Source organism: Taudactylus pleione, unplaced genomic scaffold (assembly GCF_031769625.1).
Source record: "Taudactylus pleione unplaced genomic scaffold, aTauple2 ptg001302l, whole genome shotgun sequence".
NCBI lineage: Eukaryota > Metazoa > Chordata > Amphibia > Anura > Myobatrachidae > Taudactylus > Taudactylus pleione.
In genome coordinates this window covers 350,043-362,127 of record NW_028285702.1, presented here as the reverse complement: position 1 = coordinate 362,127, position 12,085 = coordinate 350,043, and the positions used below count along the sequence as shown (strand labels likewise).

The 12,085-nt window shown below is 40.8% G+C and overlaps 1 protein-coding gene and 1 long non-coding RNA gene across 3 annotated transcripts in view; one reads left to right on the top strand and one right to left on the bottom strand.

Moving 5' to 3' along the window:
- Window positions 1-7,901, top strand: part of LOC148443320 (uncharacterized) — a 37,184-nt gene extending 29,283 nt beyond the window's left edge. For both annotated transcript variants that reach the window (XR_015875690.1, XR_015875691.1), the window contains exon 3: window positions 7,391-7,901. This is a non-coding gene — a long non-coding RNA (uncharacterized LOC148443320). The remainder of the gene's footprint in view (window positions 1-7,390) is intronic.
- LOC148443319 (uncharacterized) overlaps window positions 1-12,085 on the bottom strand; it is a 168,803-nt gene that overhangs the window by 89,840 nt on the left and 66,878 nt on the right. The window lies entirely within an intron of this gene.

The following is a 12,085-nucleotide window of genomic DNA, read 5'->3' as shown; positions in this document are numbered from 1 at the left end:
GTGGAATCAGAATGATGATCTTTTCAGCCAAAGGTTCTATTGCAAGGACGAATATAAGAAGGTAATGGGAGCAGCCCTGTCTAATACCATTGCTGAAGGAAAAGATGGCAAAGAGAAACCCACTGGCAAATATTTGAGTAGAGGGTGACAAGTACAGGGCTAATGTGGTATCTAAAATGTAGCACCATAAACCAAACCAACCCAACACAGAATGTATATAGCCCATATAGAGATGAACAAATGCTGTTTTTACATTCTGTGAGAGCATGAGAAATGGATCCCCAGAATATTCATTAGACTTTTTTATGCTGAGAGCACAGTGAGTGTCGTCATAACAAAACCCATTTGATCAGGGACAACAAGTCGAGGAAGTAGGGGATTCAGCCTATTCACAACAATCTTTGTGTAAAGTTTGATGTCAGAATTGAACAATGCAACAGGACACTCATTTTGCACATCGGTATGACAAAAGTTCAGGCCTCCAGCATCTCCATGAGGAAAGAGCTGGACAATGTACCCACATCAAACATTCCCATTCAAATTGGAATCAGCCATTCCTGAAACCTGCTTCTGGGAAGCAATAGCAAACCTTACCTCCTCCACAGTCTACTGAGTATTTAGGGCTGTCCTCATTTGAAGTTCTAATTCAGGTAGGGGTAAAATGTCATCAATAGTGGCCTGTGGAGACTGGGGAGTATTTAGATAGCCCTTAATGTTAGAGAGGTGAGTGTAGTAGGCTGCTATGGTATTGGCTATGTCCAAAGAGTTTGACAACTAGTCTCAAATCAATTTCCTAGTTCTCAACTTCTTAACTAGAAGACTAGTTGCCCTATTTTCCTTACAATGCAACCTTTTATTAAGATGACCAATATTGTTCTGGATGGCTTTAAGTGAATATGATTGTAGATCTTCTCTGGACTTAGTGTTTGTAACAGGGACACATCATGCAGGTGTTTTTATACATGGTCTCAATCGCCAATAATGAAATAGCAACAAATCATATATTTATGTAATTTCTCTATTACATTCCTGCCCTCCTCAGGAGACAATTATTTAATCTCCAGGGCCTAGGGAACACCAAAATTAGACTGCAGTCCTACTATATGAGAGAGGGAGCATAGTCAGACCATGAAATGGAAAGAATGTTGGCTTTCCTAAACTGTTGGATAGATTTGTCTTAAGGTTCGCGCTACAAGGTTGTACGTAGTACCTCTAGCTTCTACACACCAGGAAGGTATCCCAACCTTCCTAAGTATTATAGGGAATGGGGTATAGTGTCAGCGCTCAAGGTCCTATTCTACCACTTCAAGGTTGTAATCTGTGTACTATGTGGGTGGTATGTGTGGTGTAATTGATTCTCTTGTGTTAAAGAGATGTATACATTTGTATAGATTATGTCACCAAAGTTCTGGTGTGATCCACCTGGAACATACTGTAGAGTGGGTGTTCTTATAAAATCAGTCTTAGTAATCAGTCACTGGTTTGAAAAACTGTAGGCAGTTGTGTTCATCTGTGTCTCAATGAATGGGTTGAAGTAAGTAATATTCAGTAAATTACTGGTAGATATTAGCATAGTGTAGAAAGCTCTTCCCCTCTCCAACTGGTATCTGCATCGGTATGCTGCCACTTCACCTCAAATTTCACACAAACAAACCAGAGTATCAGGTAATGGTGGGCACTAATGTGCAGAAAGGAGGGTAAGCTGTAGTGACTTACCCAGGTCTCGACGCTGTCCTGCTGGTTCACCAAACATGCTCTCTCTGCGTGGTTGTTGTGTGTGGGTATGGGGGGCTATTTCCTAAACTGTTGTATGGTCCACTTATAATTAAGACTAGATCTATCCTAGAGTAAAACCTGTGGATGTGTGAGAAGTACATAATATTCAAAACAGTGGAGTGGAGAGAATGCCAGACATCAAACAGGTAATACTTGGATACAATCTGTTTAAACTGATGAGAAGGGTTATTAGAAGGGGAAGCCTTTTAGGCTGCAAGCTGGATAGATTTTTATCAAAGTCACCTTTTTATTGTCTAGTCATGCCAACTAATATTTACCAGCCAAAGTCATCTGATCTTAGGGCAATCAAGGCAAACTGACAGCTGCATTGGATGAGAATAGTCACACCTCCTTATCAGTGCTGTTGGACCTATGACAATGAAGATAATGCAAATCAAAAAAGGAGGGAGGGGAGTATGATGCAAAATGTGTTTCCTGAACTTCTACTATAAATGCCTTCTACTTAACCAAAAAAATGGTGGCCAATTTTATTTTATTAGTTGAGTTCAATCTTTGGTGTTGATTGACAAAATATTATCCATTGAGTATACATGAGGAGATATGGGAAGTAGCCATCTCAGCTGGAGTGGTAAAATATATTAAACAACATAAAAACCTGGAATACTCTAATAATTTGCGGTGGTGGTGTTGGTGAGGGAGTTGTGGCCTAGCTACCACCAATTGACTTAGCAAAAAAATATTTGCAATCAATAGTAAAGAATACATCTCTGTGATATTACAGAGTTAACATCTGGCAGGATAAAGAAAACTCTAGGAACAGACAATCAAACAAAGGCATGAGGAAATTACTACTGAAAAATCAACATAAAAAGGTAACTCTGAACAAAAGAATCACAGTAGAATAATGTGACCTGCAGAGTCAGGCAGTCCTGATCCAGACAAGATCCAGGTGACTCTTCTGGGAGGTAAGTAACTAAATGAGGTGGACACAAGGACTGCATCTGAGACATAATAAAAAAAGGAATAGAGTCACAGAACAATAACTGGTACAGTTAACTGTGGCCAACTTGAATCCAGATCTGTCAAAGGACATTGTTCAGATAGAGGGACATCATGGGTAATTGGCCATGTACTTAGGGTCTTTGCACCTTCTTCTGTGGAGATGAACATAGCTGTTAAACCCTTCTGCGTAACAATCAGCTACATAGGAATAACAAACTCCACCTGTAAGGGATCTGGGCTTTGTTTAAGACAGAGACAAAAAATAATGTATCTTGGACAAAGCAGCTTGTGAGACATCAGTGTAGATTTAGAGGTTACCTAGTATAGAGCAGACTCCAAATAGCGTTCAACTCGTAGTACTATATCAGCTCTTTCACATGATACTAGATGAGTTTCATGATAGTATCTCTTGGGGTCCTTCAGGAACAGTTCAAAAAAAAAAATTTGTGGAGCAGATGAAAGCAGTCCAGAAGAAACTGCATATAAAGAACTTTCAGCATTGCTTTGTGGAACACTTCAGTCACAAAGACCCTGAGACCATAGGTGGGTCTTGTCTTCCATGTCATCAATATTATCCCTGAGAGTTCAGCTTGAGAAGATTCCTGGAAAGTTATTAAGACATTGTGTTCCTCCATTTTGTTTTCCACATGGTCTGGAAAAGTCCTGCATGCTGCACACTACGTTTCAGGCTGGTCAGGCCAGTCATTATTTCTGTGACAATAACCTTTTTTAAGTCACCGAAGATTTACAATAATCTGCTAATTATAACTAGGTTATCCAGCGTAATGTACATTTGGGACTCATTGAGGGGAATTATAATCCTGTGAATTAGGTGGTTGTATGATGTTAGCAGGTGATGTGGGGCAGGACCGGAAGGGGAAGCTTTAGGCTGTAAAGAAGAATTTGGTGAGGACTTTAGAAGATGACTGGATGGATGTTTTTGGTGGTCTTCAGCTTTTTCAGGCCCATCATGGCAACCAAGTGGTCAGTTACACCAGAAGGAGGATGGTTTGAACACACTTTTGTGTAGGATAGTAACTAATATGAGGTGTGTTAAGGGAAGTGGTGGGATGAACTTGTTAAGACTGTAATATTGAAAGGAAAGTTGGTTACTTAGACACAATCAATCACTCTCCAGGGTAATGAAGAAAGGATCTGAGGTTACTCAGTTGGGAGACAAATGGGCAGCAGGCAAATCTCTCAGAAATTTGTGTCCCAGCAAGGTGTAAGGAAGCCTGGAGAGACAGGTCACATAGAGTCTTCAAGCGTACACACATCTGCAACAGTGTCCTTGCTATGTGGCGTTCTTCAGGGTTCTATCCAACCTCTGTTGCAATTTGCAGAATACAATACATGCTACCACTAAGCATGGCATTATCACTACTATTCTCAGTTGGTACTAAGAAACATAATATCAATCCTAAATTGCTGTCTAGCCAGGAGTGCATGAGTTCCAGTTGGCTGAATTTTATAAAGAGGATCTTATGATGGGAGTTCACTATCATACAATGAGATTGCAGCAGAAGAATATTGCTAGAATTAAGCATTTGATCCCCAAATGCATTTGTGTCCTCATACTTGGACTACTGCAATTCCCTCTACTTGGGTCTACTAGAAAAACAATTGCACCACTTGTAGCAGGTAAAAAATGCAGCAGCTTTTCTCTTAATTTACCAGTCTGTTACTGACACAAAACACCCACTGTCCATAATTTTCACTGACTGCCCGTAAAATGCAGAATCTTCAAAGTTGGCTTATTGACATTCAAATCCCTACATAATCATTGTCATGGATACTTGAAACAGTTTCCCATTCCATATAATACAGACTACTACCAGTACCTAGAATACAGTATATTATATTTAATATGGGGCACAAGCTTTCAGCTTTTAGAATACTACATTTTGGATTTGTGCAATCCATAAGGTCTTCTCTCTAGAAATATTAAAATCAGACTAAAGACTTTTATTCTGCAATTGTAAATCAGTCCTAGGGCCGTATTCAATTTGGAGCGAAAATATTCGCCTATGAATAGCAGGCGGAAAAAAGTGTAGAATTGGAGTTTTGGGGTGCATCCCCCGTGCAGCCTTCAGACAGTACCCCAACGGTAAACTGTGTCAAAAATTTTTTAAAAAAGACTTAAGAACACCCTAAAAAATCACTTTGAATTTTGGGGTGAAAAAAAATAATGTTGGGAGACAAAGTTAAAATCTAGCGAACTTGACTCCGGGGGGTCCCCAAGTATGCCCCAGGTGTTTTTTTCATTGCAGGGGCTTGCGGCAGGTGGATTTTTCATGATTTTTTAAACTTCACTTTATATATATTTACTAAAGTGCAGGATTTTAGAAGTGGAGATGTTGCCCATAGCAACCAATCAGATTCTAGCTATTATCTTCTAGAAAGTGCTAGATAAATGTTAAGTAGAATCTGATTGGTTGCTATAAGCAATATCTCCACTTCTAAAAACCTGCACTTTAATAAATATACCTCTTACTGACTAACCTAGGAGATGTCATGCTTCTTATTTTCTCAACATGCAGACCATACTAAGGTGCGGGGAGCGCATTGGCCATTGGCCTTATCAGGAATTTTCCAGTTCCTTAATGAGGTTTACGTTGAGGCCAGTTTATATAGATTTTTCAGTCATTATGCCATTTTTTTATTAAATGGTGGTGGGGGCTAGTGACACAGGCTGGTGTGCGGGGTGGTGAAGGGGGCTCGGTTATCTCGGCTGTTTATGCTTATGATGACCAGTGCAAGCTAAGTCTGACTTCTGAAATTATATTTTATATTTCGAGTCTAACCTCTGAATCTTCTGGTCTTCACATAGCATGTACAGCACAGTCACTGGTATGCTCTGGTATGCTCTCTGTATTGTATGGCAGTGACTAGAATGCTCTCTATATTGCATGGTAGTCACTGGGATGCTCTCTTTTTCTATATTGGTCACTGGAATGCTTTATGATAGTCATTGGGATCTCTGTTTTGTATACAGTAGTACTGTGGTCACTATGATGCAATGTGTAGTGTATGGCGGTCATTAGTACTTGTTACTTGAGTCGCTATGTTCATGTTCTGAATTCAGGTAAGCAGCAGTTGGTTTGGCCACACCTACATGAGGCCACTTTCATAATGTTTTATAGTGAAACCTACTATGGTACTTACCACAAGCAATAACTATTTTTGCCATCTGGGCAAATCAGGGCTTTTGCTCAGTTACCAACAGCACAAAGGTGACTACAAAAAGCCCATACACTTTTCAGTCCTGAGGGGGGATGCATGACGCATCGCATTCGGGATGCGATGCATCTCCCACCCTTCGCACCCATGTCGGCATTAGCAACGCTGGTATGCATGAAGTACACCACAAAGGAACGTTCTCTCAGTAAGAGCAGCCCTTTTCGATGGAGGTACTTCAGGGTCTATGACCCAGAAGCCCCTCTGACGTCCTTCTGCATATGCGCAAAAGGATGCACGCGCTGCAGGGGGGTGCTGGGAGGGATCCGATTGGATCCCTCTTACAGAGTTCTCCTGATAGAAGCCCAAAGGCTTCTATAAGGTAAAGCCATCAGGAGATGGCGTTACCCACTGCAACCAAGCCCTGGAGTGCATCGCGTACTCATAGGCAAACGCAGGGGGGATTTCCATCTGCCTAGAAACCACCCTCCCCAGCCCAGACCATGTCCACAATAGAAATAGTAATATAATGGAATTCTACTAGCGCTGTATGTTCTTCTCAGTATCATAAATTAAATAATTAGCACCACCTGTGGATCTTTTAACATTTATCAGCTAGTAATAAATAGCCTGTGCACCAACTAGGGGATTTGGAAAACATGCACTGTTAGGGATGCACTGCTATAGAGCCCAATATATACATATATGTCCAGGGCAGTTCTGGGTTATTCTGCTGCTCCTCCAGACTTGCTCCTATGCCCTGGAATGGTGCCCACATCTAAAATAAAAACATTCAGCTCAGGCAGGATGGCCCTACTGCTGCATCTAATGGCTTACTGTGATCTCTGGTCCTGTATATGCTGGAATTATGACACACAATACACATTGTATGATGCATATTCAAGCTGGATAAATGGTAATTATGCCCTCTTCATGGACTGGCCACACTCACTCTAAAATCAAGTATTTGGAAACCCCCCTCTAGAAATCCAGCGTTTGCCACTGCATACTGGGGCTTGGTGCATATGAGAAATGTGGTAAAATCCGCACTTTCGGGGTTTGACCGCATTTCTATCTTTGTTGCATCCCCGTCCTGACATCCTAATAAGGTGTTATCATAAGATGTTCCAAGCTGCATATTTTGCCAAGGTAATGATCGCTATCAGGGCTTGTAATGAAAATTGAAAGGGGGTCATACTCTCTTTTTTATAAATGGTGAAAGCTATTAATGGCATTGCTCTTGGTACTGATACAACACTCATGTTCCTGTAAATTTATATAAAGGATAGATGTGTTTTACATGTTTCTAAACAAAGTTGATATTTATAAATACATCCAAGTCAAGGAAAGTTATGTACACAGTGTTAGAGATTAATGAACTCAACCCATGAAAATATGACTGTGAGACGCTATTTTTGTGTGTGCCCCCACCAAATGAATGAAGGATTACTAATTTTAAATATCTCTCACACAGAACAACGCAGGGATGAAAATTTAAGTCAGATGACCGTGTCACAGACTCCACAACAGGACGGCCAAAGTAAAAATAAACTAAAAGATAAGAAGATCTATGCAGACAGACACATAGAACAGGAGTTCAAATGAACTATTCATATCCTGTCATTCCAAAGCAATGCAAGTTACTGGGGATGTCTTCTGTCCCATCAAACTTCTGACCTTATATTTCAAGTCTGACCTCTGAAATCTTCAGGTCTCTACATAACATGTACGGGACTGTTAATGTGTTACTCTTAGATCCCATTAAGCAGTATGTGTATATCTTATTGAACATTGCAAAGCTTCCCTTTGCTATAATGTAAGCCCAGAAAAAGTTCATATCAATTTATTAATTTCAGAAAAAAAAATGAGTACAGATAATTATGAGTATTATAAATAATTCCTGCATTATACAAATGCATGTTTAGGTGGCAATCAGTGCTGCCTTTTGTCTAGAGTTTTCTGGACCTCTTGTGTGAAAATAGGCTGCTCAGACTTCCCTCCCTGCTTTCAATAAAATATTTTAAAACATTGGTACAGTGGTTAACATTTCTGTCTCACAGTGCTGTGATAATAAGGTTCATTCTGAGATGGTACCGTTCTGTATGGAGTTTGTATGTACTTCCGGTGCTTATCTGAGTTTCCTTCAGGTGTTGTGATTTCCTCCTACAGTCAAAAATATACTGGTAGGTTAATTGACTTCTTACAATGGTATGTTAATTGACTCCTGACCTTATGGCATGTGCGGCAAGGAATTTAGATTGTAAGCTCCACTGGACCAGAAGCTGATGTGAATGATTACATAATCTCTGTACAGCACTATACAATATTATTGTTGCTATATAAATAACAATAAAAAATAAAAATGTCACATACAGCCCTCAATGATGCACTGCCAACATTGGGTCCTATTTTTCAACAAATTTTAGCAGGATATCCTCCCAAACCACCCATTTTCAGGGGGTACCGGCTAATATTAACTACCACCCAGTTGTATTTGGGGGTACCATAGCAGATATCTCCGACAAAAGCAAAGGTTTCTATGGTGCCTGCTTAATTGTTCTGGAGGTTGGCCCTTGTAGCTAATGCCATCTTCACTTCTAACAAATAATAGGGAGGGACTACTATAAGAGCCCCTGTCCCTGCATGTGCTCTTTAATACATTTGAGTGATACTTAAACTCTCATTGACACAATAAGCGTTGATAACAAATTGTAATTATCGGGTGTAGAACCGGATAATTCATAAATATGCCTTATAGTGTTGTGCAGATATATTGAAAGTGTTGCAGACATACTGATCATTAGACTAAGCAAAAATTTTACTTTTTTCTTCAATGTGGCCTAGTATGCATAGAAAACAACAACTACTTTTTGTACCCCTTTTCCACCAAAAACTTGGGTCCGACCCGTGTTTTTGAACTTGGAGCCTGATTCAGACCCCCTCACTAAATGATTTTGCTTGCAGCCAAAGTATGCAAATCCGGCGATCGCACGGAAAGGCATTAGCACGCCCACTATGTTTGGCATGCGATCGTGGTGTTTATTTAGGTGCCCTCCAGCCTGTCTTAAGATGCCCACTTTCCTTTAGCAAAACACATCATCTCCAGGAAGTGTATGCAACAATCGGTAACATCGAGTAACATCAGAACCATACGCAGCACTTGTGGCTGACCATACCCTACTGCAAGCATTGTGAGTGCTTCAGTGTGTAATTCAGCCATGTGGCATGTATTATGACACTGCGTCTTAATTATGAATGCCTCTGAAGCGACATTAAGACGCACAGACATTCCTGTGTTCGCACCACCACACCCCTGTTTCCATCGACCAACCCATGTCACCACCCACAAATGGCTTGTCCTGTCACTCATTCTAGCAAGGAGTCTATGTGCAGGGTGCGAACGCTTCCCAATCGCTTGGAGCAGTTTGCGCATGCGCACTGCGTCTTATACGCATGTGCAGATTGCAAACATCAGCAGGCTACGTGCGGACACAGCCTATCGAGTGGGTCCGAATCAGGCCCATGGTTTCCACCTGTGTCAGAGCCGGGTCAAACCATGTTTACACTGCACCTTGGACCCAAGTTATTCCCGTCCGGGCCTGTTTACACTGAACCCGGGTCTGCCCTGCAAAACCTTTGTATGTTATTAGAAATGGCCTTTTTCAGGCTCACAAAGATGAGGTCATAAAAAGTGGATGGTGACTGCTCACTGAAGCTCAAATCAACAGTTTATTTGCGTGACCTGGGTTGGAAAACTCAGGTTGCGCTGTTTACACCGCACTGTTACTAGGGTTCAAACCTGGTAGCTGTCAGGGTCGGATTCCCTGGTTCCTCGACCTGGGTTATTTTTACTCTTTTACACCAAGCCATGACCAGGGTAGACCCGGCAATAACCCGGGTTATTTTGGCAGTAGAAAAGTTTTATAATACCCCTTTCACATTGCCAAAATAACCCGGGTTATTCCCGGGTCGACGTGATTTTAAAAAGCACCAAAATGAATAACCCTGGTCGACAGACCTGGTATTTCAACCCGGGTTAAAAGGAGGGTTAAACACGTGTTGGACCCGGGTTATTTGGCTCTTAAATGGTACAGACCCGGGATATTCGACCAGGGTCTGAGAAAATAGTGCTGATTGGCTTTTTCCAGTCAGCTGACCAGCCTGCACACAGAGCACATGTCTCTGTATTTACATTACTGTCCTGCATTGCACACTTTGCACACTTTGGGGAAAAGGCAGCTATTAATAAGCTATATACAGACAGCACAGTGTACTATACTGCACTTTACTTTCACTTTGGAGGAATCATGACAAACTGCAGTGATGAAGAAGTAATAGAGTTGCTGCGGATCAGGGGTGAGGAAGAAATATGTAAACAGATAACTGGCACTGTCAAGGATGTGATAATTTATCGCAACATCAGCAAAATGTTGGCTGCATCTGGATTCATCAGGAGCCAGCAGCAGGTTCGTCAATAAGCTGAAGGCACTGAAGAAGCAATTTCATAAGGTGAACGACCACAATAGAAAATCGCAGTGGTGCTGCCCGCATGGACTGGAAGTTCTTTGAGCTGTGTGCCAATGCATTTGGCCATACTGCATTAAGCAGACCTGTGACATAGTCATCTGCACTGCAAGTATTCCCCAGCCTCCTTTTCTTTACTGAAATAAATCCTTTAAAAATGACATCACACTGTTTTAACATGGGCAACACGGGTTGAGTAAAAAGGCACCAAATCTGCAATAACCTGGGAATAACCCGAGTTATTAAGGCGATGTGAAAGGCCCTGACACGGGTCTGACCTGGGTCGGACCCGGGTTCAAAACCCGGGTCCGACCCGTGTTTGCAATGCGAAAGGGGTATTAGTGTCTTAACAGCCTTGAATGAATGGAACTGTGTAGTGTTTTAGGATTCAAAGTAACTATTAATATTAATTATGAATTGTTTAGCCATTATGAACCTAGAAATGATCTCAGTACTATATTTACATGGGACTGATTTCTATCTATACCATATTTATGCATCCTTAATGTGCATTCATTGTGAGCATTTGCAATAGTGATATTTTATTTCCTCTCAAGCTTTTTCTTTAAAGAAGCAATTTGTTTACAAATTACAATTAAAAATGTATTTCATTGGCTAAGAGTTCCACTGACCCCATAACTTATACTTTCTGACAGTTCACCAGATACATGTTAATTGCAAGACCTTCAGACACAGGGGCCTATTCATTAAACCTAAAAATTCTCTGGAGATAATTAGCTTTAGAACTCTCATGGAGTTCTAGCTAATTATAGGTGGAATTCATCATTCCACCTCTCCATAAGTATCTATTCCGAAAAGCTGTCATTTTTGCGATGACAGCTTTTCGGGAAATAGATACTTTTCCCTGCCTACACTACCTTATCGCTTGCGCTGTTACATCTGTAAGACCAGCGCATGCGCAGCACTGAATACAGATGCGTTAAGTTTGTGTATGCATGGGAACTTAGCAAGGAGATATCTGTGATATCTCCTGTGCTAAGTGGCTACATGAATACCAAAATAACGTTATTTAAGGAAAATGTCCTTAAAAACGTTATTTTAGTGTTGATGAATAGGCCCCACAGAGTATTACACTGTTCTCCTTGGCTAGTAATTGATTTACAAAGAATTTACTTTAATAACGTTTTCCCATATTGTCTGCTTCTCCTGTTGCACTGAAAAGTCAACGAGCTTATCCCTGAAACAGATCCATTTTCTGAGTTTAATAATGTAATCTATGCCATCCATCTCAGCAGCTATTAATTATCTTGCAGTAAATACATTGCGTGTGATATCACTTGTTAAAAAGGGGAGCAAGTTTCTGGGAGAATGGTCTAATGGTGCTTCATCTGCAAGGTAATCACTTCATTCTTACTTATGTTATTTCTGGAGTGGTTGACAAATGCTGTACAATGACTACATTCCAGATGGTCCCAGTACATTGGACTATGAACCCCATGTTCAGGCTGAATGATGTGGCACATACTTTGTTTTGAGCCAAGGTAAATTCATACTGGATGCCTGGTTCATTTCCTGCTTGTTAAGGATGTGACAGCTGAATGCTGGAATTGAGAATTCCAGAGATTGTTTTCAATGTCAGGTTAAGAAAGAGAGACAGGGTCTTGTTAAGAGCTGAAATGAATTG